Source organism: Anomaloglossus baeobatrachus, unplaced genomic scaffold (assembly GCF_048569485.1).
Source record: "Anomaloglossus baeobatrachus isolate aAnoBae1 unplaced genomic scaffold, aAnoBae1.hap1 Scaffold_929, whole genome shotgun sequence".
Lineage (NCBI taxonomy): Eukaryota > Metazoa > Chordata > Amphibia > Anura > Aromobatidae > Anomaloglossus > Anomaloglossus baeobatrachus.
The window spans coordinates 27,256-47,515 of record NW_027445326.1 but is presented as its reverse complement, the minus strand read 5'-3'; the positions used below and the strand labels follow the sequence as shown (position 1 = coordinate 47,515).

The 20,260-nt window shown below is 47.7% G+C and overlaps 11 non-coding genes and 2 pseudogenes across 11 annotated transcripts; all 13 read right to left on the bottom strand.

The window, feature by feature from the left end:
* Positions 1 to 63: 63 nt before the first annotated feature.
* Positions 64 to 254, bottom strand: LOC142289423 (U2 spliceosomal RNA). The gene has a single exon (XR_012749909.1). It is a non-coding gene; the product is annotated as a U2 spliceosomal RNA (small nuclear RNA).
* A 1,387-nt stretch (positions 255 to 1,641) lies between these two features.
* On the bottom strand, positions 1,642 to 1,832 carry LOC142289422 (U2 spliceosomal RNA). The gene has a single exon (XR_012749908.1). It is a non-coding gene; the product is annotated as a U2 spliceosomal RNA (small nuclear RNA).
* Positions 1,833 to 3,219: 1,387 nt separating this feature from the next.
* On the bottom strand, positions 3,220 to 3,410 carry LOC142289421 (U2 spliceosomal RNA). Its single transcript, XR_012749907.1, has one exon. It is a non-coding gene; the product is annotated as a U2 spliceosomal RNA (small nuclear RNA).
* A 1,387-nt stretch (positions 3,411 to 4,797) lies between these two features.
* LOC142289420 (U2 spliceosomal RNA) lies at positions 4,798 to 4,988 on the bottom strand. The gene has a single exon (XR_012749906.1). It is a non-coding gene; the product is annotated as a U2 spliceosomal RNA (small nuclear RNA).
* A 1,387-nt stretch (positions 4,989 to 6,375) lies between these two features.
* Positions 6,376 to 6,566, bottom strand: LOC142289419 (U2 spliceosomal RNA). Its single transcript, XR_012749905.1, has one exon. It is a non-coding gene; the product is annotated as a U2 spliceosomal RNA (small nuclear RNA).
* Positions 6,567 to 7,953: 1,387 nt separating this feature from the next.
* On the bottom strand, positions 7,954 to 8,146 carry LOC142289427 (U2 spliceosomal RNA). Its single transcript, XR_012749913.1, has one exon. It is a non-coding gene; the product is annotated as a U2 spliceosomal RNA (small nuclear RNA).
* A 688-nt stretch (positions 8,147 to 8,834) lies between these two features.
* On the bottom strand, positions 8,835 to 8,961 carry LOC142289429 (U2 spliceosomal RNA; annotated as a pseudogene).
* Positions 8,962 to 10,348: 1,387 nt separating this feature from the next.
* Positions 10,349 to 10,541, bottom strand: LOC142289426 (U2 spliceosomal RNA). Its single transcript, XR_012749912.1, has one exon. It is a non-coding gene; the product is annotated as a U2 spliceosomal RNA (small nuclear RNA).
* A 686-nt stretch (positions 10,542 to 11,227) lies between these two features.
* On the bottom strand, positions 11,228 to 11,404 carry LOC142289428 (U2 spliceosomal RNA; annotated as a pseudogene).
* Positions 11,405 to 12,791: 1,387 nt separating this feature from the next.
* LOC142289425 (U2 spliceosomal RNA) lies at positions 12,792 to 12,984 on the bottom strand. Its single transcript, XR_012749911.1, has one exon. It is a non-coding gene; the product is annotated as a U2 spliceosomal RNA (small nuclear RNA).
* Positions 12,985 to 15,991: 3,007 nt separating this feature from the next.
* On the bottom strand, positions 15,992 to 16,182 carry LOC142289418 (U2 spliceosomal RNA). Its single transcript, XR_012749904.1, has one exon. It is a non-coding gene; the product is annotated as a U2 spliceosomal RNA (small nuclear RNA).
* Positions 16,183 to 17,569: 1,387 nt separating this feature from the next.
* On the bottom strand, positions 17,570 to 17,760 carry LOC142289417 (U2 spliceosomal RNA). Its single transcript, XR_012749903.1, has one exon. It is a non-coding gene; the product is annotated as a U2 spliceosomal RNA (small nuclear RNA).
* A 1,387-nt stretch (positions 17,761 to 19,147) lies between these two features.
* On the bottom strand, positions 19,148 to 19,338 carry LOC142289415 (U2 spliceosomal RNA). Its single transcript, XR_012749902.1, has one exon. It is a non-coding gene; the product is annotated as a U2 spliceosomal RNA (small nuclear RNA).
* Between the last annotated feature and the right edge of the window lie 922 nt (positions 19,339 to 20,260).

Here is a 20,260-nt window from a genome sequence, read left to right as displayed (position 1 = left end):
TTCATTAAATCGGTCTAATATGAATCAGGTGAATTGAGTTCTGCTTTTGGAAACTGGGTTAAGAAGGGGTGCACCGTTCCTGGAGGTACTGCAATACCAGGTCAATGCGTGGAGTGGACAGAGCAAGCTCTTTTTCCATCTCCCTGTTCTAAAAATCCATTTAATATATGGTCCCCAGATAGGGGACGTATCAGATATTAAACTGATAAGAACAGATACTACACTTGATCTTAGCCAAAAGGCCGAGAAGCGATAACCAGAATTGGTTTGGGCCTCGAGTGGCACCCTGGCCTATGCCGGACACATCTTAGGGAGAGAGAGCGAGAGGGAGACAAACCCACGCCTACACAAGACATTTTGTCACCCAAGCCAACCCTTGAAAAGGCTGCTTTGCAGAGCCAAAACAAGAAGAATGGTGCGTTTTGCAGCCGCCGCCCACTGCAATGAATCTGAATAACTCCTCCTTTAGGGCGCAAGCAACTCCCCTCCCCCTTGCAGTCTTTCCAATTCACGATACAAAAAGACGGACAGGACAGGTTGCCTGACTTTCCGTCACTGCCACCCTTTGCCATCCTTACCCGTAGAAAGCCCTTTCATCATCCCCAAACCCTAATCTTTTCCCTTTCCTTCCCAGCCCCCAAACCCTGCCCTCTGTACCTTTCTCACCACCCGCTTCCCTTCTCCTGTCATCCCCCTACCACCCGGGAAAAAAAGAGATTGCCCCCTCCTTCCACTAGCCCACCCTCCCACCCAAAGAACAACTTCTTCTGCGCAGCTTGTTTTCTAGGCAGCAGCGCTATTGTGATGTCATCGGGGGGCATTGTGACAAGCCGCCAGTGTTCCGTCTCTTCATGTTGTGCACAGTTCAAACGGAAAATACATCAACAGGCAGACTACAGAAAAGCTTACTATCAAAGGTTAGAGGGGGGCTTTCTCAGAGGGCTTTTTACAGTTTTTCTATTCCCAATTAGCCGTTTAAGTGTACTTATTGAAAGTAGTAATTCTTTCATAGGCCGCCCTTTCTTAGTATTTGACGTTCCTTATATTGCGGTATGAGGCTTCGCAGTAGGTTGCAAACATTCATCACCCATGACTGTCCCCAATTGAGCTCAGAAGCTCAATGTCTATCATGACCTCTCTTTTAGAATGTCCAAGAGCAAGCAAACTATTCCTCCAGGAGAGGGCGCCAACAGACTACTAAAGAGATCATCATTACTCAAAGAAAACCCCAAAAACCAATGCATGATAGGAATAAACAGGTAACTTTCTTTGGAGTGGAAGCGGAGAGATCGCACCAGATGCCAATTCTAGATGTTATCACACCTGTGGTCACTGCAGCAGCAGGTGAATCCACTTTGTCCAAAAGGGATCTATTCCATTCAATTGCAAATGATCTAGATAAGACAGAGAACTGCAGCACGGGGACATAGCCGAGTTGGTCAGGTTGAGTGGTGATGAGTTTGCTATTTGGATGAATAAAGAAAGTCAAAAGTGTGAAAGATAAAAAACAAAAGGAGGAAGTGTGAAAAGTGAATGGGCCAAATTGAGGTGCATATGAAGACGTATGCTTTCTTCCAATTCATTAAATCGGGCTAATATGAATCAGGTGAATTGAGTTCTGCTTTTGGAAACTGGGTTAAGAAGGGGTGCACCGTTCCTGGAGGTACTGCAATACCAGGTCAATGCGTGGAGTGGACAGAGCAAGCTCTTTTTCCATCTCCCTGTTCTAAAAATCCATTTAATATATGGTCCCCAGATAGGGGACGTATCAGATATTAAACTGATAAGAACAGATACTACACTTGATCTTAGCCAAAAGGCCGAGAAGCGATAACCAGAATTGGTTTGGGCCTCGAGTGGCACCCTGGCCTATGCCGGACACATCTTAGGGAGAGAGAGCGAGAGGGAGACAAACCCACGCCTACACAAGACATTTTGTCACCCAAGCCAACCCTTGAAAAGGCTGCTTTGCAGAGCCAAAACAAGAAGAATGGTGCGTTTTGCAGCCGCCGCCCACTGCAATGAATCTGAATAACTCCTCCTTTAGGGCGCAAGCAACTCCCCTCCCCCTTGCAGTCTTTCCAATTCACGATACAAAAAGACGGACAGGACAGGTTGCCTGACTTTCCGTCACTGCCACCCTTTGCCATCCTTACCCGTAGAAAGCCCTTTCATCATCCCCAAACCCTAATCTTTTCCCTTTCCTTCCCAGCCCCCAAACCCTGCCCTCTGTACCTTTCTCACCACCCGCTTCCCTTCTCCTGTCATCCCCCTACCACCCGGGAAAAAAAGAGATTGCCCCCTCCTTCCACTAGCCCACCCTCCCACCCAAAGAACAACTTCTTCTGCGCAGCTTGTTTTCTAGGCAGCAGCGCTATTGTGATGTCATCGGGGGGCATTGTGACAAGCCGCCAGTGTTCCGTCTCTTCATGTTGTGCACAGTTCAAACGGAAAATACATCAACAGGCAGACTACAGAAAAGCTTACTATCAAAGGTTAGAGGGGGGCTTTCTCAGAGGGCTTTTTACAGTTTTTCTATTCCCAATTAGCCGTTTAAGTGTACTTATTGAAAGTAGTAATTCTTTCATAGGCCGCCCTTTCTTAGTATTTGACGTTCCTTATATTGCGGTATGAGGCTTCGCAGTAGGTTGCAAACATTCATCACCCATGACTGTCCCCAATTGAGCTCAGAAGCTCAATGTCTATCATGACCTCTCTTTTAGAATGTCCAAGAGCAAGCAAACTATTCCTCCAGGAGAGGGCGCCAACAGACTACTAAAGAGATCATCATTACTCAAAGAAAACCCCAAAAACCAATGCATGATAGGAATAAACAGGTAACTTTCTTTGGAGTGGAAGCGGAGAGATCGCACCAGATGCCAATTCTAGATGTTATCACACCTGTGGTCACTGCAGCAGCAGGTGAATCCACTTTGTCCAAAAGGGATCTATTCCATTCAATTGCAAATGATCTAGATAAGACAGAGAACTGCAGCACGGGGACATAGCCGAGTTGGTCAGGTTGAGTGGTGATGAGTTTGCTATTTGGATGAATAAAGAAAGTCAAAAGTGTGAAAGATAAAAAACAAAAGGAGGAAGTGTGAAAAGTGAATGGGCCAAATTGAGGTGCATATGAAGACGTATGCTTTCTTCCAATTCATTAAATCGGGCTAATATGAATCAGGTGAATTGAGTTCTGCTTTTGGAAACTGGGTTAAGAAGGGGTGCACCGTTCCTGGAGGTACTGCAATACCAGGTCAATGCGTGGAGTGGACAGAGCAAGCTCTTTTTCCATCTCCCTGTTCTAAAAATCCATTTAATATATGGTCCCCAGATAGGGGACGTATCAGATATTAAACTGATAAGAACAGATACTACACTTGATCTTAGCCAAAAGGCCGAGAAGCGATAACCAGAATTGGTTTGGGCCTCGAGTGGCACCCTGGCCTATGCCGGACACATCTTAGGGAGAGAGAGCGAGAGGGAGACAAACCCACGCCTACACAAGACATTTTGTCACCCAAGCCAACCCTTGAAAAGGCTGCTTTGCAGAGCCAAAACAAGAAGAATGGTGCGTTTTGCAGCCGCCGCCCACTGCAATGAATCTGAATAACTCCTCCTTTAGGGCGCAAGCAACTCCCCTCCCCCTTGCAGTCTTTCCAATTCACGATACAAAAAGACGGACAGGACAGGTTGCCTGACTTTCCGTCACTGCCACCCTTTGCCATCCTTACCCGTAGAAAGCCCTTTCATCATCCCCAAACCCTAATCTTTTCCCTTTCCTTCCCAGCCCCCAAACCCTGCCCTCTGTACCTTTCTCACCACCCGCTTCCCTTCTCCTGTCATCCCCCTACCACCCGGGAAAAAAAGAGATTGCCCCCTCCTTCCACTAGCCCACCCTCCCACCCAAAGAACAACTTCTTCTGCGCAGCTTGTTTTCTAGGCAGCAGCGCTATTGTGATGTCATCGGGGGGCATTGTGACAAGCCGCCAGTGTTCCGTCTCTTCATGTTGTGCACAGTTCAAACGGAAAATACATCAACAGGCAGACTACAGAAAAGCTTACTATCAAAGGTTAGAGGGGGGCTTTCTCAGAGGGCTTTTTACAGTTTTTCTATTCCCAATTAGCCGTTTAAGTGTACTTATTGAAAGTAGTAATTCTTTCATAGGCCGCCCTTTCTTAGTATTTGACGTTCCTTATATTGCGGTATGAGGCTTCGCAGTAGGTTGCAAACATTCATCACCCATGACTGTCCCCAATTGAGCTCAGAAGCTCAATGTCTATCATGACCTCTCTTTTAGAATGTCCAAGAGCAAGCAAACTATTCCTCCAGGAGAGGGCGCCAACAGACTACTAAAGAGATCATCATTACTCAAAGAAAACCCCAAAAACCAATGCATGATAGGAATAAACAGGTAACTTTCTTTGGAGTGGAAGCGGAGAGATCGCACCAGATGCCAATTCTAGATGTTATCACACCTGTGGTCACTGCAGCAGCAGGTGAATCCACTTTGTCCAAAAGGGATCTATTCCATTCAATTGCAAATGATCTAGATAAGACAGAGAACTGCAGCACGGGGACATAGCCGAGTTGGTCAGGTTGAGTGGTGATGAGTTTGCTATTTGGATGAATAAAGAAAGTCAAAAGTGTGAAAGATAAAAAACAAAAGGAGGAAGTGTGAAAAGTGAATGGGCCAAATTGAGGTGCATATGAAGACGTATGCTTTCTTCCAATTCATTAAATCGGGCTAATATGAATCAGGTGAATTGAGTTCTGCTTTTGGAAACTGGGTTAAGAAGGGGTGCACCGTTCCTGGAGGTACTGCAATACCAGGTCAATGCGTGGAGTGGACAGAGCAAGCTCTTTTTCCATCTCCCTGTTCTAAAAATCCATTTAATATATGGTCCCCAGATAGGGGACGTATCAGATATTAAACTGATAAGAACAGATACTACACTTGATCTTAGCCAAAAGGCCGAGAAGCGATAACCAGAATTGGTTTGGGCCTCGAGTGGCACCCTGGCCTATGCCGGACACATCTTAGGGAGAGAGAGCGAGAGGGAGACAAACCCACGCCTACACAAGACATTTTGTCACCCAAGCCAACCCTTGAAAAGGCTGCTTTGCAGAGCCAAAACAAGAAGAATGGTGCGTTTTGCAGCCGCCGCCCACTGCAATGAATCTGAATAACTCCTCCTTTAGGGCGCAAGCAACTCCCCTCCCCCTTGCAGTCTTTCCAATTCACGATACAAAAAGACGGACAGGACAGGTTGCCTGACTTTCCGTCACTGCCACCCTTTGCCATCCTTACCCGTAGAAAGCCCTTTCATCATCCCCAAACCCTAATCTTTTCCCTTTCCTTCCCAGCCCCCAAACCCTGCCCTCTGTACCTTTCTCACCACCCGCTTCCCTTCTCCTGTCATCCCCCTACCACCCGGGAAAAAAAGAGATTGCCCCCTCCTTCCACTAGCCCACCCTCCCACCCAAAGAACAACTTCTTCTGCGCAGCTTGTTTTCTAGGCAGCAGCGCTATTGTGATGTCATCGGGGGGCATTGTGACAAGCCGCCAGTGTTCCGTCTCTTCATGTTGTGCACAGTTCAAACGGAAAATACATCAACAGGCAGACTACAGAAAAGCTTACTATCAAAGGTTAGAGGGGGGCTTTCTCAGAGGGCTTTTTACAGTTTTTCTATTCCCAATTAGCCGTTTAAGTGTACTTATTGAAAGTAGTAATTCTTTCATAGGCCGCCCTTTCTTAGTATTTGACGTTCCTTATATTGCGGTATGAGGCTTCGCAGTAGGTTGCAAACATTCATCACCCATGACTGTCCCCAATTGAGCTCAGAAGCTCAATGTCTATCATGACCTCTCTTTTAGAATGTCCAAGAGCAAGCAAACTATTCCTCCAGGAGAGGGCGCCAACAGACTACTAAAGAGATCATCATTACTCAAAGAAAACCCCAAAAACCAATGCATGATAGGAATAAACAGGTAACTTTCTTTGGAGTGGAAGCGGAGAGATCGCACCAGATGCCAATTCTAGATGTTATCACACCTGTGGTCACTGCAGCAGCAGGTGAATCCACTTTGTCCAAAAGGGATCTATTCCATTCAATTGCAAATGATCTAGATAAGACAGAGAACTGCAGCACGGGGACATAGCCGAGTTGGTCAGGTTGAGTGGTGATGAGTTTGCTATTTGGATGAATAAAGAAAGTCAAAAGTGTGAAAGATAAAAAACAAAAGGAGGAAGTGTGAAAAGTGAATGGGCCAAATTGAGGTGCATATGAAGACGTATGCTTTCTTCCAATTCATTAAATCGGGCTAATATGAATCAGGTGAATTGAGTTCTGCTTTTGGAAACTGGGTTAAGAAGGGGTGCACCGTTCCTGGAGGTACTGCAATACCAGGTCAATGCGTGGAGTGGACAGAGCAAGCTCTTTTTCCATCTCCCTGTTCTAAAAATCCATTTAATATATGGTCCCCAGATAGGGGACGTATCAGATATTAAACTGATAAGAACAGATACTACACTTGATCTTAGCCAAAAGGCCGAGAAGCGATAACCAGAATTGGTTTGGGCCTCGAGTGGCACCCTGGCCTATGCCGGACACATCTTAGGGAGAGAGAGCGAGAGGGAGACAAACCCACGCCTACACAAGACATTTTGTCACCCAAGCCAACCCTTGAAAAGGCTGCTTTGCAGAGCCAAAACAAGAAGAATGGTGCGTTTTGCAGCCGCCGCCCACTGCAATGAATCTGAATAACTCCTCCTTTAGGGCGCAAGCAACTCCCCTCCCCCTTGCAGTCTTTCCAATTCACGATACAAAAAGACGGACAGGACAGGTTGCCTGACTTTCCGTCACTGCCACCCTTTGCCATCCTTACCCGTAGAAAGCCCTTTCATCATCCCCAAACCCTAATCTTTTCCCTTTCCTTCCCAGCCCCCAAACCCTGCCCTCTGTACCTTTCTCACCACCCGCTTCCCTTCTCCTGTCATCCCCCTACCACCCGGGAAAAAAAGAGATTGCCCCCTCCTTCCACTAGCCCACCCTCCCACCCAAAGAACAACTTCTTCTGCGCAGCTTGTTTTCTAGGCAGCAGCGCTATTGTGATGTCATCGGGGGGCATTGTGACAAGCCGCCAGTGTTCCGTCTCTTCATGTTGTGCACAGTTCAAACGGAAAATACATCAACAGGCAGACTACAGAAAAGCTTACTATCAAAGGTTAGAGGGGGGCTTTCTCAGAGGGCTTTTTACAGTTTTTCTATTCCCAATTAGCCGTTTAAGTGTACTTATTGAAAGTAGTAATTCTTTCATAGGCCGCCCTTTCTTAGTATTTGACGTTCCTTATATTGCGGTATGAGGCTTCGCAGTAGGTTGCAAACATTCATCACCCATGACTGTCCCCAATTGAGCTCAGAAGCTCAATGTCTATCATGACCTCTCTTTTAGAATGTCCAAGAGCAAGCAAACTATTCCTCCAGGAGAGGGCGCCAACAGACTACTAAAGAGATCATCATTACTCAAAGAAAACCCCAAAAACCAATGCATGATAGGAATAAACAGGTAACTTTCTTTGGAGTGGAAGCGGAGAGATCGCACCAGATGCCAATTCTAGATGTTATCACACCTGTGGTCACTGCAGCAGCAGGTGAATCCACTTTGTCCAAAAGGGATCTATTCCATTCAATTGCAAATGATCTAGATAAGACAGAGAACTGCAGCACGGGGACATAGCCGAGTTGGTCAGGTTGAGTGGTGATGAGTTTGCTATTTGGATGAATAAAGAAAGTCAAAAGTGTGAAAGATAAAAAACAAAAGGAGGAAGTGTGAAAAGTGAATGGGCCAAATTGAGGTGCATATGAAGACGTATGCTTTCTTCCAATTCATTAAATCGGGCTAATATGAATCAGGTGAATTGAGTTCTGCTTTTGGAAACTGGGTTAAGAAGGGGTGCACCGTTCCTGGAGGTACTGCAATACCAGGTCAATGCGTGGAGTGGACAGAGCAAGCTCTTTTTCCATCTCCCTGTTCTAAAAATCCATTTAATATATGGTCCCCAGATAGGGGACGTATCAGATATTAAACTGATAAGAACAGATTTTTGATTTAATGAAGCTTTCCAAAGCACCGCAAAAAATGCATGACCGAAGTCACACCAAAAACAGTGCAAAGGCTAGGATTCGTGTGGACCCCTCCGTGAGGAGAGGGTCCCCAAAAATCAACCCCGTCCCTCCGAGCCAGAAGGCCACAGCAAGGGTCAGGGATCTTCGGTGCTCCCCCAAGCCGAAGCCTGGTTGAGCCTTGTCGTTGCTCCCAGCGTCCACCCAGGCATCTTACCCAAGTGGAGTAGAGAGCTACTAGTTGTTGGTTTCGCAGCCGAAACTGCCCGGACCGTCAACCGGTGTTGGTTTCTCAGCCCAAGGCTAACCGGACCTCCAACCGGGTGTTGGTTTCTCAGCCGAAGCTGACCCGGACCTCCAACCGGGTGTTGGTTTCTCAGCCGAAGCTGACCCAGACCTCCAACCGGGTGTTGGTTTCTCAGCCGAAGCTGACCCGGACCTCCAACCGGGTGTTGGTTTCTCAGCCCAAAGCTGAACGGACCTCCGACCATGATTATAAAAATTTCCCTTCCTAGCCAGAAGGCCGGGATAGAGCAATATGCTCAGAAAGTATGAAAGGGCAAGGTACGGTGTGCTACAGAGCCCAAGGCTCGCCGGGGTCCCAAGCCAGCAAGCTCAGACTCACTCCAGGGTCGTCAGTCCTGGGGCACATTGCACCATAGCCCCCACACTTACTCAGTCTAATAGCCTCGATCCTGGTAGGGCCATGTTTTCCTCTAGATGAATATACTATACATCAAGAGTACTAGCAAGCGCAACCTTCCAGTGTGCATTGCATCTGCCGAGCCTCACAGATACTACACTTGATCTTAGCCAAAAGGCCGAGAAGCGATAACCAGAATTGGTTTGGGCCTCGAGTGGCACCCTGGCCTATGCCGGACACATCTTAGGGAGAGAGAGCGAGAGGGAGACAAACCCACGCCTACACAAGACATTTTGTCACCCAAGCCAACCCTTGAAAAGGCTGCTTTGCAGAGCCAAAACAAGAAGAATGGTGCGTTTTGCAGCCGCCGCCCACTGCAATGAATCTGAATAACTCCTCCTTTAGGGCGCAAGCAACTCCCCTCCCCCTTGCAGTCTTTCCAATTCACGATACAAAAAGACGGACAGGACAGGTTGCCTGACTTTCCGTCACTGCCACCCTTTGCCATCCTTACCCGTAGAAAGCCCTTTCATCATCCCCAAACCCTAATCTTTTCCCTTTCCTTCCCAGCCCCCAAACCCTGCCCTCTGTACCTTTCTCACCACCCGCTTCCCTTCTCCTGTCATCCCCCTACCACCCGGGAAAAAAAGAGATTGCCCCCTCCTTCCACTAGCCCACCCTCCCACCCAAAGAACAACTTCTTCTGCGCAGCTTGTTTTCTAGGCAGCAGCGCTATTGTGATGTCATCGGGGGGCATTGTGACAAGCCGCCAGTGTTCCGTCTCTTCATGTTGTGCACAGTTCAAACGGAAAATACATCAACAGGCAGACTACAGAAAAGCTTACTATCAAAGGTTAGAGGGGGGCTTTCTCAGAGGGCTTTTTACAGTTTTTCTATTCCCAATTAGCCGTTTAAGTGTACTTATTGAAAGTAGTAATTCTTTCATAGGCCGCCCTTTCTTAGTATTTGACGTTCCTTATATTGCGGTATGAGGCTTCGCAGTAGGTTGCAAACATTCATCACCCATGACTGTCCCCAATTGAGCTCAGAAGCTCAATGTCTATCATGACCTCTCTTTTAGAATGTCCAAGAGCAAGCAAACTATTCCTCCAGGAGAGGGCGCCAACAGACTACTAAAGAGATCATCATTACTCAAAGAAAACCCCAAAAACCAATGCATGATAGGAATAAACAGGTAACTTTCTTTGGAGTGGAAGCGGAGAGATCGCACCAGATGCCAATTCTAGATGTTATCACACCTGTGGTCACTGCAGCAGCAGGTGAATCCACTTTGTCCAAAAGGGATCTATTCCATTCAATTGCAAATGATCTAGATAAGACAGAGAACTGCAGCACGGGGACATAGCCGAGTTGGTCAGGTTGAGTGGTGATGAGTTTGCTATTTGGATGAATAAAGAAAGTCAAAAGTGTGAAAGATAAAAAACAAAAGGAGGAAGTGTGAAAAGTGAATGGGCCAAATTGAGGTGCATATGAAGACGTATGCTTTCTTCCAATTCATTAAATCGGGCTAATATGAATCAGGTGAATTGAGTTCTGCTTTTGGAAACTGGGTTAAGAAGGGGTGCACCGTTCCTGGAGGTACTGCAATACCAGGTCAATGCGTGGAGTGGACAGAGCAAGCTCTTTTTCCATCTCCCTGTTCTAAAAATCCATTTAATATATGGTCCCCAGATAGGGGACGTATCAGATATTAAACTGATAAGAACAGATTTTTGATTTAATGAAGCTTTCCAAAGCACCGCAAAAAATGCATGACCGAAGTCACACCAAAAACAGTGCAAAGGCTAGGATTCGTGTGGACCCCTCCGTGAGGAGAGGGTCCCCAAAAATCAACCCCGTCCCTCCGAGCCAGAAGGCCACAGCAAGGGTCAGGGATCTTCGGTGCTCCCCCAAGCCGAAGCCTGGTTGAGCCTTGTCGTTGCTCCCAGCGTCCACCCAGGCATCTTACCCAAGTGGAGTAGAGAGCTACTAGTTGTTGGTTTCGCAGCCGAAACTGCCCGGACCGTCAACCGGTGTTGGTTTCTCAGCCCAAGGCTAACCGGACCTCCAACCGGGTGTTGGTTTCTCAGCCGAAGCTGACCCGGACCTCCAACCGGGTGTTGGTTTCTCAGCCGAAGCTGACCCAGACCTCCAACCGGGTGTTGGTTTCTCAGCCGAAGCTGACCCGGACCTCCAACCGGGTGTTGGTTTCTCAGCCCAAAGCTGAACGGACCTCCGACCATGATTATAAAAATTTCCCTTCCTAGCCAGAAGGCCGGGATAGAGCAATATGCTCAGAAAGTATGAAAGGGCAAGGTACGGTGTGCTACAGAGCCCAAGGCTCGCCGGGGTCCCAAGCCAGCAAGCTCAGACTCACTCCAGGGTCGTCAGTCCTGGGGCACATTGCACCATAGCCCCCACACTTACTCAGTCTAATAGCCTCGATCCTGGTAGGGCCATGTTTTCCTCTAGATGAATATACTATACATCAAGAGTACTAGCAAGCGCAACCTTCCAGTGTGCATTGCATCTGCCGAGCCTCACAGATACTACACTTAATCTTAGCCAAAAGGCCGAGAAGCGATAAAGAACAGATACTACACTTGATCTTAGCCAAAAGGCCGAGAAGCGATAACCAGAATTGGTTTGGGCCTCGAGTGGCACCCTGGCCTATGCCGGACACATCTTAGGGAGAGAGAGCGAGAGGGAGACAAACCCACGCCTACACAAGACATTTTGTCACCCAAGCCAACCCTTGAAAAGGCTGCTTTGCAGAGCCAAAACAAGAAGAATGGTGCGTTTTGCAGCCGCCGCCCACTGCAATGAATCTGAATAACTCCTCCTTTAGGGCGCAAGCAACTCCCCTCCCCCTTGCAGTCTTTCCAATTCACGATACAAAAAGACGGACAGGACAGGTTGCCTGACTTTCCGTCACTGCCACCCTTTGCCATCCTTACCCGTAGAAAGCCCTTTCATCATCCCCAAACCCTAATCTTTTCCCTTTCCTTCCCAGCCCCCAAACCCTGCCCTCTGTACCTTTCTCACCACCCGCTTCCCTTCTCCTGTCATCCCCCTACCACCCGGGAAAAAAAGAGATTGCCCCCTCCTTCCACTAGCCCACCCTCCCACCCAAAGAACAACTTCTTCTGCGCAGCTTGTTTTCTAGGCAGCAGCGCTATTGTGATGTCATCGGGGGGCATTGTGACAAGCCGCCAGTGTTCCGTCTCTTCATGTTGTGCACAGTTCAAACGGAAAATACATCAACAGGCAGACTACAGAAAAGCTTACTATCAAAGGTTAGAGGGGGGCTTTCTCAGAGGGCTTTTTACAGTTTTTCTATTCCCAATTAGCCGTTTAAGTGTACTTATTGAAAGTAGTAATTCTTTCATAGGCCGCCCTTTCTTAGTATTTGACGTTCCTTATATTGCGGTATGAGGCTTCGCAGTAGGTTGCAAACATTCATCACCCATGACTGTCCCCAATTGAGCTCAGAAGCTCAATGTCTATCATGACCTCTCTTTTAGAATGTCCAAGAGCAAGCAAACTATTCCTCCAGGAGAGGGCGCCAACAGACTACTAAAGAGATCATCATTACTCAAAGAAAACCCCAAAAACCAATGCATGATAGGAATAAACAGGTAACTTTCTTTGGAGTGGAAGCGGAGAGATCGCACCAGATGCCAATTCTAGATGTTATCACACCTGTGGTCACTGCAGCAGCAGGTGAATCCACTTTGTCCAAAAGGGATCTATTCCATTCAATTGCAAATGATCTAGATAAGACAGAGAACTGCAGCACGGGGACATAGCCGAGTTGGTCAGGTTGAGTGGTGATGAGTTTGCTATTTGGATGAATAAAGAAAGTCAAAAGTGTGAAAGATAAAAAACAAAAGGAGGAAGTGTGAAAAGTGAATGGGCCAAATTGAGGTGCATATGAAGACGTATGCTTTCTTCCAATTCATTAAATCGGGCTAATATGAATCAGGTGAATTGAGTTCTGCTTTTGGAAACTGGGTTAAGAAGGGGTGCACCGTTCCTGGAGGTACTGCAATACCAGGTCAATGCGTGGAGTGGACAGAGCAAGCTCTTTTTCCATCTCCCTGTTCTAAAAATCCATTTAATATATGGTCCCCAGATAGGGGACGTATCAGATATTAAACTGATAAGAACAGATTTTTGATTTAATGAAGCTTTCCAAAGCACCGCAAAAAATGCATGACCGAAGTCACACCAAAAACAGTGCAAAGGCTAGGATTCGTGTGGACCCCTCCGTGAGGAGAGGGTCCCCAAAAATCAACCCCGTCCCTCCGAGCCAGAAGGCCACAGCAAGGGTCAGGGATCTTCGGTGCTCCCCCAAGCCGAAGCCTGGTTGAGCCTTGTCGTTGCTCCCAGCGTCCACCCAGGCATCTTACCCAAGTGGAGTAGAGAGCTACTAGTTGTTGGTTTCGCAGCCGAAACTGCCCGGACCGTCAACCGGTGTTGGTTTCTCAGCCCAAGGCTAACCGGACCTCCAACCGGGTGTTGGTTTCTCAGCCGAAGCTGACCCGGACCTCCAACCGGGTGTTGGTTTCTCAGCCGAAGCTGACCCAGACCTCCAACCGGGTGTTGGTTTCTCAGCCGAAGCTGACCCGGACCTCCAACCGGGTGTTGGTTTCTCAGCCCAAAGCTGAACGGACCTCCGACCATGATTATAAAAATTTTCCTTCCTAGCCAGAAGGCCGGGATAGAGCAATATGCTCAGAAAGTATGAAAGGGCAAGGTACGGTGTGCTACAGAGCCCAAGGCTCGCCGGGGTCCCAAGCCAGCAAGCTCAGACTCACTCCAGGGTCGTCAGTCCTGGGGCACATTGCACCATAGCCCCCACACTTACTCAGTCTAATAGCCTCGATCCTGGTAGGGCCATGTTTTCCTCTAGATGAATATACTATACATTAAGAGTACTAGCAAGCGCAACCTTCCAGTGTGCATTGCATCTGCCGAGCCTCACAGATTTTTGATTTAATGAAGCTTTCCAAAGCACCACAAAAAATGCATGACCGAAGTCACACCAAAAACAGTGCAAAGGCTAGGATTCGTGTGGACCCCACCGTGAGGAGAGGGTCCCCAAAAATCAACCCCGTCCCTCCGAGCCAGAAGGCCACAGCAAGGGTCAGGGATCTTCGGTGCTCCCCCAAGCCGAAGCCTGGTTGAGCCTTGTCGTTGCTCCCAGCGTCCACCCAGGCATCTTACCCAAGTGGAGTAGAGAGCTACTAGTTGTTGGTTTCGCAGCCGAAACTGCCCGGACCGTCAACCGGTGTTGGTTTCTCAGCCCAAGGCTAACCGGACCTCCAACCGGGTGTTGGTTTCTCAGCCGAAGCTGACCCAGACCTCCAACCGGGTGTTGGTTTCTCAGCCGAAGCTGACCCAGACCTCCAACCGGGTGTTAGTTTCTCAGCCCAAAGCTGACCAGACCTCCGACCGGGATTGTAAAAATTTCCCTTCCTAGCCAGAAGGCCGGGATAGGGTAATATGCTCAAAAAGTATGAAAAGGCAAGGTACGGTGTGCTACAGAGCCCAAGGCTTGCCGGGGTCCCAAGCCAGCAAGCTCAGACTCACTCCAGGGTCGTCAGTCCTGGGGCACGTTGTACCATAGCCCCCCCACCCTTACTCAGTCTAATAGCCTCGATCCTGGTAGGGCCATGTTTTCCTCTAGATGAATATACTATCCACCCAGAGTACTAGCAAGCGCAACCTTCCAGTGTGCATTGTATCATTGTACTAAGGTGGCCTGGAGCTTAAACCACCTCTTCGAACAACACTACACTTGATCTTAGCCAAAAGGCCGAGAAGCGATAACCAGAATTGGTTTGGGCCTCGAGTGGCACCCTGGCCTATGCCGGACACATCTTAGGGAGAGAGAGCGAGAGGGAGACAAACCCACGCCTACACAAGACATTTTGTCACCCAAGCCAACCCTTGAAAAGGCTGCTTTGCAGAGCCAAAACAAGAAGAATGGTGCGTTTTGCAGCCGCCGCCCACTGCAATGAATCTGAATAACTCCTCCTTTAGGGCGCAAGCAACTCCCCTCCCCCTTGCAGTCTTTCCAATTCACGATACAAAAAGACGGACAGGACAGGTTGCCTGACTTTCCGTCACTGCCACCCTTTGCCATCCTTACCCGTAGAAAGCCCTTTCATCATCCCCAAACCCTAATCTTTTCCCTTTCCTTCCCAGCCCCCAAACCCTGCCCTCTGTACCTTTCTCACCACCCGCTTCCCTTCTCCTGTCATCCCCCTACCACCCGGGAAAAAAAGAGATTGCCCCCTCCTTCCACTAGCCCACCCTCCCACCCAAAGAACAACTTCTTCTGCGCAGCTTGTTTTCTAGGCAGCAGCGCTATTGTGATGTCATCGGGGGGCATTGTGACAAGCCGCCAGTGTTCCGTCTCTTCATGTTGTGCACAGTTCAAACGGAAAATACATCAACAGGCAGACTACAGAAAAGCTTACTATCAAAGGTTAGAGGGGGGCTTTCTCAGAGGGCTTTTTACAGTTTTTCTATTCCCAATTAGCCGTTTAAGTGTACTTATTGAAAGTAGTAATTCTTTCATAGGCCGCCCTTTCTTAGTATTTGACGTTCCTTATATTGCGGTATGAGGCTTCGCAGTAGGTTGCAAACATTCATCACCCATGACTGTCCCCAATTGAGCTCAGAAGCTCAATGTCTATCATGACCTCTCTTTTAGAATGTCCAAGAGCAAGCAAACTATTCCTCCAGGAGAGGGCGCCAACAGACTACTAAAGAGATCATCATTACTCAAAGAAAACCCCAAAAACCAATGCATGATAGGAATAAACAGGTAACTTTCTTTGGAGTGGAAGCGGAGAGATCGCACCAGATGCCAATTCTAGATGTTATCACACCTGTGGTCACTGCAGCAGCAGGTGAATCCACTTTGTCCAAAAGGGATCTATTCCATTCAATTGCAAATGATCTAGATAAGACAGAGAACTGCAGCACGGGGACATAGCCGAGTTGGTCAGGTTGAGTGGTGATGAGTTTGCTATTTGGATGAATAAAGAAAGTCAAAAGTGTGAAAGATAAAAAACAAAAGGAGGAAGTGTGAAAAGTGAATGGGCCAAATTGAGGTGCATATGAAGACGTATGCTTTCTTCCAATTCATTAAATCGGGCTAATATGAATCAGGTGAATTGAGTTCTGCTTTTGGAAACTGGGTTAAGAAGGGGTGCACCGTTCCTGGAGGTACTGCAATACCAGGTCAATGCGTGGAGTGGACAGAGCAAGCTCTTTTTCCATCTCCCTGTTCTAAAAATCCATTTAATATATGGTCCCCAGATAGGGGACGTATCAGATATTAAACTGATAAGAACAGATACTACACTTGATCTTAGCCAAAAGGCCGAGAAGCGATAACCAGAATTGGTTTGGGCCTCGAGTGGCACCCTGGCCTATGCCGGACACATCTTAGGGAGAGAGAGCGAGAGGGAGACAAACCCACGCCTACACAAGACATTTTGTCACCCAAGCCAACCCTTGAAAAGGCTGCTTTGCAGAGCCAAAACAAGAAGAATGGTGCGTTTTGCAGCCGCCGCCCACTGCAATGAATCTGAATAACTCCTCCTTTAGGGCGCAAGCAACTCCCCTCCCCCTTGCAGTCTTTCCAATTCACGATACAAAAAGACGGACAGGACAGGTTGCCTGACTTTCCGTCACTGCCACCCTTTGCCATCCTTACCCGTAGAAAGCCCTTTCATCATCCCCAAACCCTAATCTTTTCCCTTTCCTTCCCAGCCCCCAAACCCTGCCCTCTGTACCTTTCTCACCACCCGCTTCCCTTCTCCTGTCATCCCCCTACCACCCGGGAAAAAAAGAGATTGCCCCCTCCTTCCACTAGCCCACCCTCCCACCCAAAGAACAACTTCTTCTGCGCAGCTTGTTTTCTAGGCAGCAGCGCTATTGTGATGTCATCGGGGGGCATTGTGACAAGCCGCCAGTGTTCCGTCTCTTCATGTTGTGCACAGTTCAAACGGAAAATACATCAACAGGCAGACTACAGAAAAGCTTACTATCAAAGGTTAGAGGGGGGCTTTCTCAGAGGGCTTTTTACAGTTTTTCTATTCCCAATTAGCCGTTTAAGTGTACTTATTGAAAGTAGTAATTCTTTCATAGGCCGCCCTTTCTTAGTATTTGACGTTCCTTATATTGCGGTATGAGGCTTCGCAGTAGGTTGCAAACATTCATCACCCATGACTGTCCCCAATTGAGCTCAGAAGCTCAATGTCTATCATGACCTCTCTTTTAGAATGTCCAAGAGCAAGCAAACTATTCCTCCAGGAGAGGGCGCCAACAGACTACTAAAGAGATCATCATTACTCAAAGAAAACCCCAAAAACCAATGCATGATAGGAATAAACAGGTAACTTTCTTTGGAGTGGAAGCGGAGAGATCGCACCAGATGCCAATTCTAGATGTTATCACACCTGTGGTCACTGCAGCAGCAGGTGAATCCACTTTGTCCAAAAGGGATCTATTCCATTCAATTGCAAATGATCTAGATAAGACAGAGAACTGCAGCACGGGGACATAGCCGAGTTGGTCAGGTTGAGTGGTGATGAGTTTGCTATTTGGATGAATAAAGAAAGTCAAAAGTGTGAAAGATAAAAAACAAAAGGAGGAAGTGTGAAAAGTGAATGGGCCAAATTGAGGTGCATATGAAGACGTATGCTTTCTTCCAATTCATTAAATCGGGCTAATATGAATCAGGTGAATTGAGTTCTGCTTTTGGAAACTGGGTTAAGAAGGGGTGCACCGTTCCTGGAGGTACTGCAATACCAGGTCAATGCGTGGAGTGGACAGAGCAAGCTCTTTTTCCATCTCCCTGTTCTAAAAATCCATTTAATATATGGTCCCCAGATAGGGGACGTATCAGATATTAAACTGATAAGAACAGATACTACACTTGATCTTAGCCAAAAGGCCGAGAAGCGATAACCAGAATTGGTTTGGGCCTCGAGTGGCACCCTGGCCTATGCCGGACACATCTTAGGGAGAGAGAGCGAGAGGGAGACAAACCCACGCCTACACAAGACATTTTGTCACCCAAGCCAACCCTTGAAAAGGCTGCTTTGCAGAGCCAAAACAAGAAGAATGGTGCGTTTTGCAGCCGCCGCCCACTGCAATGAATCTGAATAACTCCTCCTTTAGGGCGCAAGCAACTCCCCTCCCCCTTGCAGTCTTTCCAATTCACGATACAAAAAGACGGACAGGACAGGTTGCCTGACTTTCCGTCACTGCCACCCTTTGCCATCCTTACCCGTAGAAAGCCCTTTCATCATCCCCAAACCCTAATCTTTTCCCTTTCCTTCCCAGCCCCCAAACCCTGCCCTCTGTACCTTTCTCACCACCCGCTTCCCTTCTCCTGTCATCCCCCTACCACCCGGGAAAAAAAGAGATTGCCCCCTCCTTCCACTAGCCCACCCTCCCACCCAAAGAACAACTTCTTCTGCGCAGCTTGTTTTCTAGGCAGCAGCGCTATTGTGATGTCATCGGGGGGCATTGTGACAAGCCGCCAGTGTTCCGTCTCTTCATGTTGTGCACAGTTCAAACGGAAAATACATCAACAGGCAGACTACAGAAAAGCTTACTATCAAAGGTTAGAGGGGGGCTTTCTCAGAGGGCTTTTTACAGTTTTTCTATTCCCAATTAGCCGTTTAAGTGTACTTATTGAAAGTAGTAATTCTTTCATAGGCCGCCCTTTCTTAGTATTTGACGTTCCTTATATTGCGGTATGAGGCTTCGCAGTAGGTTGCAAACATTCATCACCCATGACTGTCCCCAATTGAGCTCAGAAGCTCAATGTCTATCATGACCTCTCTTTTAGAATGTCCAAGAGCAAGCAAACTATTCCTCCAGGAGAGGGCGCCAACAGACTACTAAAGAGATCATCATTACTCAAAGAAAACCCCAAAAACCAATGCATGATAGGAATAAACAGGTAACTTTCTTTGGAGTGGAAGCGGAGAGATCGCACCAGATGCCAATTCTAGATGTTATCACACCTGTGGTCACTGCAGCAGCAGGTGAATCCACTTTGTCCAAAAGGGATCTATTCCATTCAATTGCAAATGATCTAGATAAGACAGAGAACTGCAGCACGGGGACATAGCCGAGTTGGTCAGGTTGAGTGGTGATGAGTTTGCTATTTGGATGAATAAAGAAAGTCAAAAGTGTGAAAGATAAAAAACAAAAGGAGGAAGTGTGAAAAGTGAATGGGCCAAATTGAGGTGCATATGAAGACGTATGCTTTCTTCCAATTCATTAAATCGGGCTAATATGAATCAGGTGAATTGAGTTCTGCTTTTGGAAACTGGGTTAAGAAGGGGTGCACCGTTCCTGGAGGTACTGCAATACCAGGTCAATGCGTGGAGTGGACAGAGCAAGCTCTTTTTCCATCTCCCTGTTCTAAAAATCCATTTAATATATGGTCCCCAGATAGGGGACGTATCAGATATTAAACTGATAAGAACAGATACTACACTTGATCTTAGCCAAAAGGCCGAGAAGCGATAACCAGAATTGGTTTGGGCCTCGAGTGGCACCCTGGCCTATGCCGGACACATCTTAGGGAGAGAGAGCGAGAGGGAGACAAACCCACGCCTACACAAGACATTTTGTCACCCAAGCCAACCCTTGAAAAGGCTGCTTTGCAGAGCCAAAACAAGAAGAATGGTGCGTTTTGCAGCCGCCGCCCACTGCAATGAATCTGAATAACTCCTCCTTTAGGGCGCAAGCAACTCCCCTCCCCCTTGCAGTCTTTCCAATTCACGATACAAAAAGACGGACAGGACAGGTTGCCTGACTTTCCGTCACTGCCACCCTTTGCCATCCTTACCCGTAGAAAGCCCTTTCATCATCCCCAAACCCTAATCTTTTCCCTTTCCTTCCCAGCCCCCAAACCCTGCCCTCTGTACCTTTCTCACCACCCGCTTCCCTTCTCCTGTCATCCCCCTACCACCCGGGAAAAAAAGAGATTGCCCCCTCCTTCCACTAGCCCACCCTCCCACCCAAAGAACAACTTCTTCTGCGCAGCTTGTTTTCTAGGCAGCAGCGCTATTGTGATGTCATCGGGGGGCATTGTGACAAGCCGCCAGTGTTCCGTCTCTTCATGTTGTGCACAGTTCAAACGGAAAATACATCAACAGGCAGACTACAGAAAAGCTTACTATCAAAGGTTAGAGGGGGGCTTTCTCAGAGGGCTTTTTACAGTTTTTCTATTCCCAATTAGCCGTTTAAGTGTACTTATTGAAAGTAGTAATTCTTTCATAGGCCGCCCTTTCTTAGTATTTGACGTTCCTTATATTGCGGTATGAGGCTTCGCAGTAGGTTGCAAACATTCATCACCCATGACTGTCCCCAATTGAGCTCAGAAGCTCAATGTCTATCATGACCTCTCTTTTAGAATGTCCAAGAGCAAGCAAACTATTCCTCCA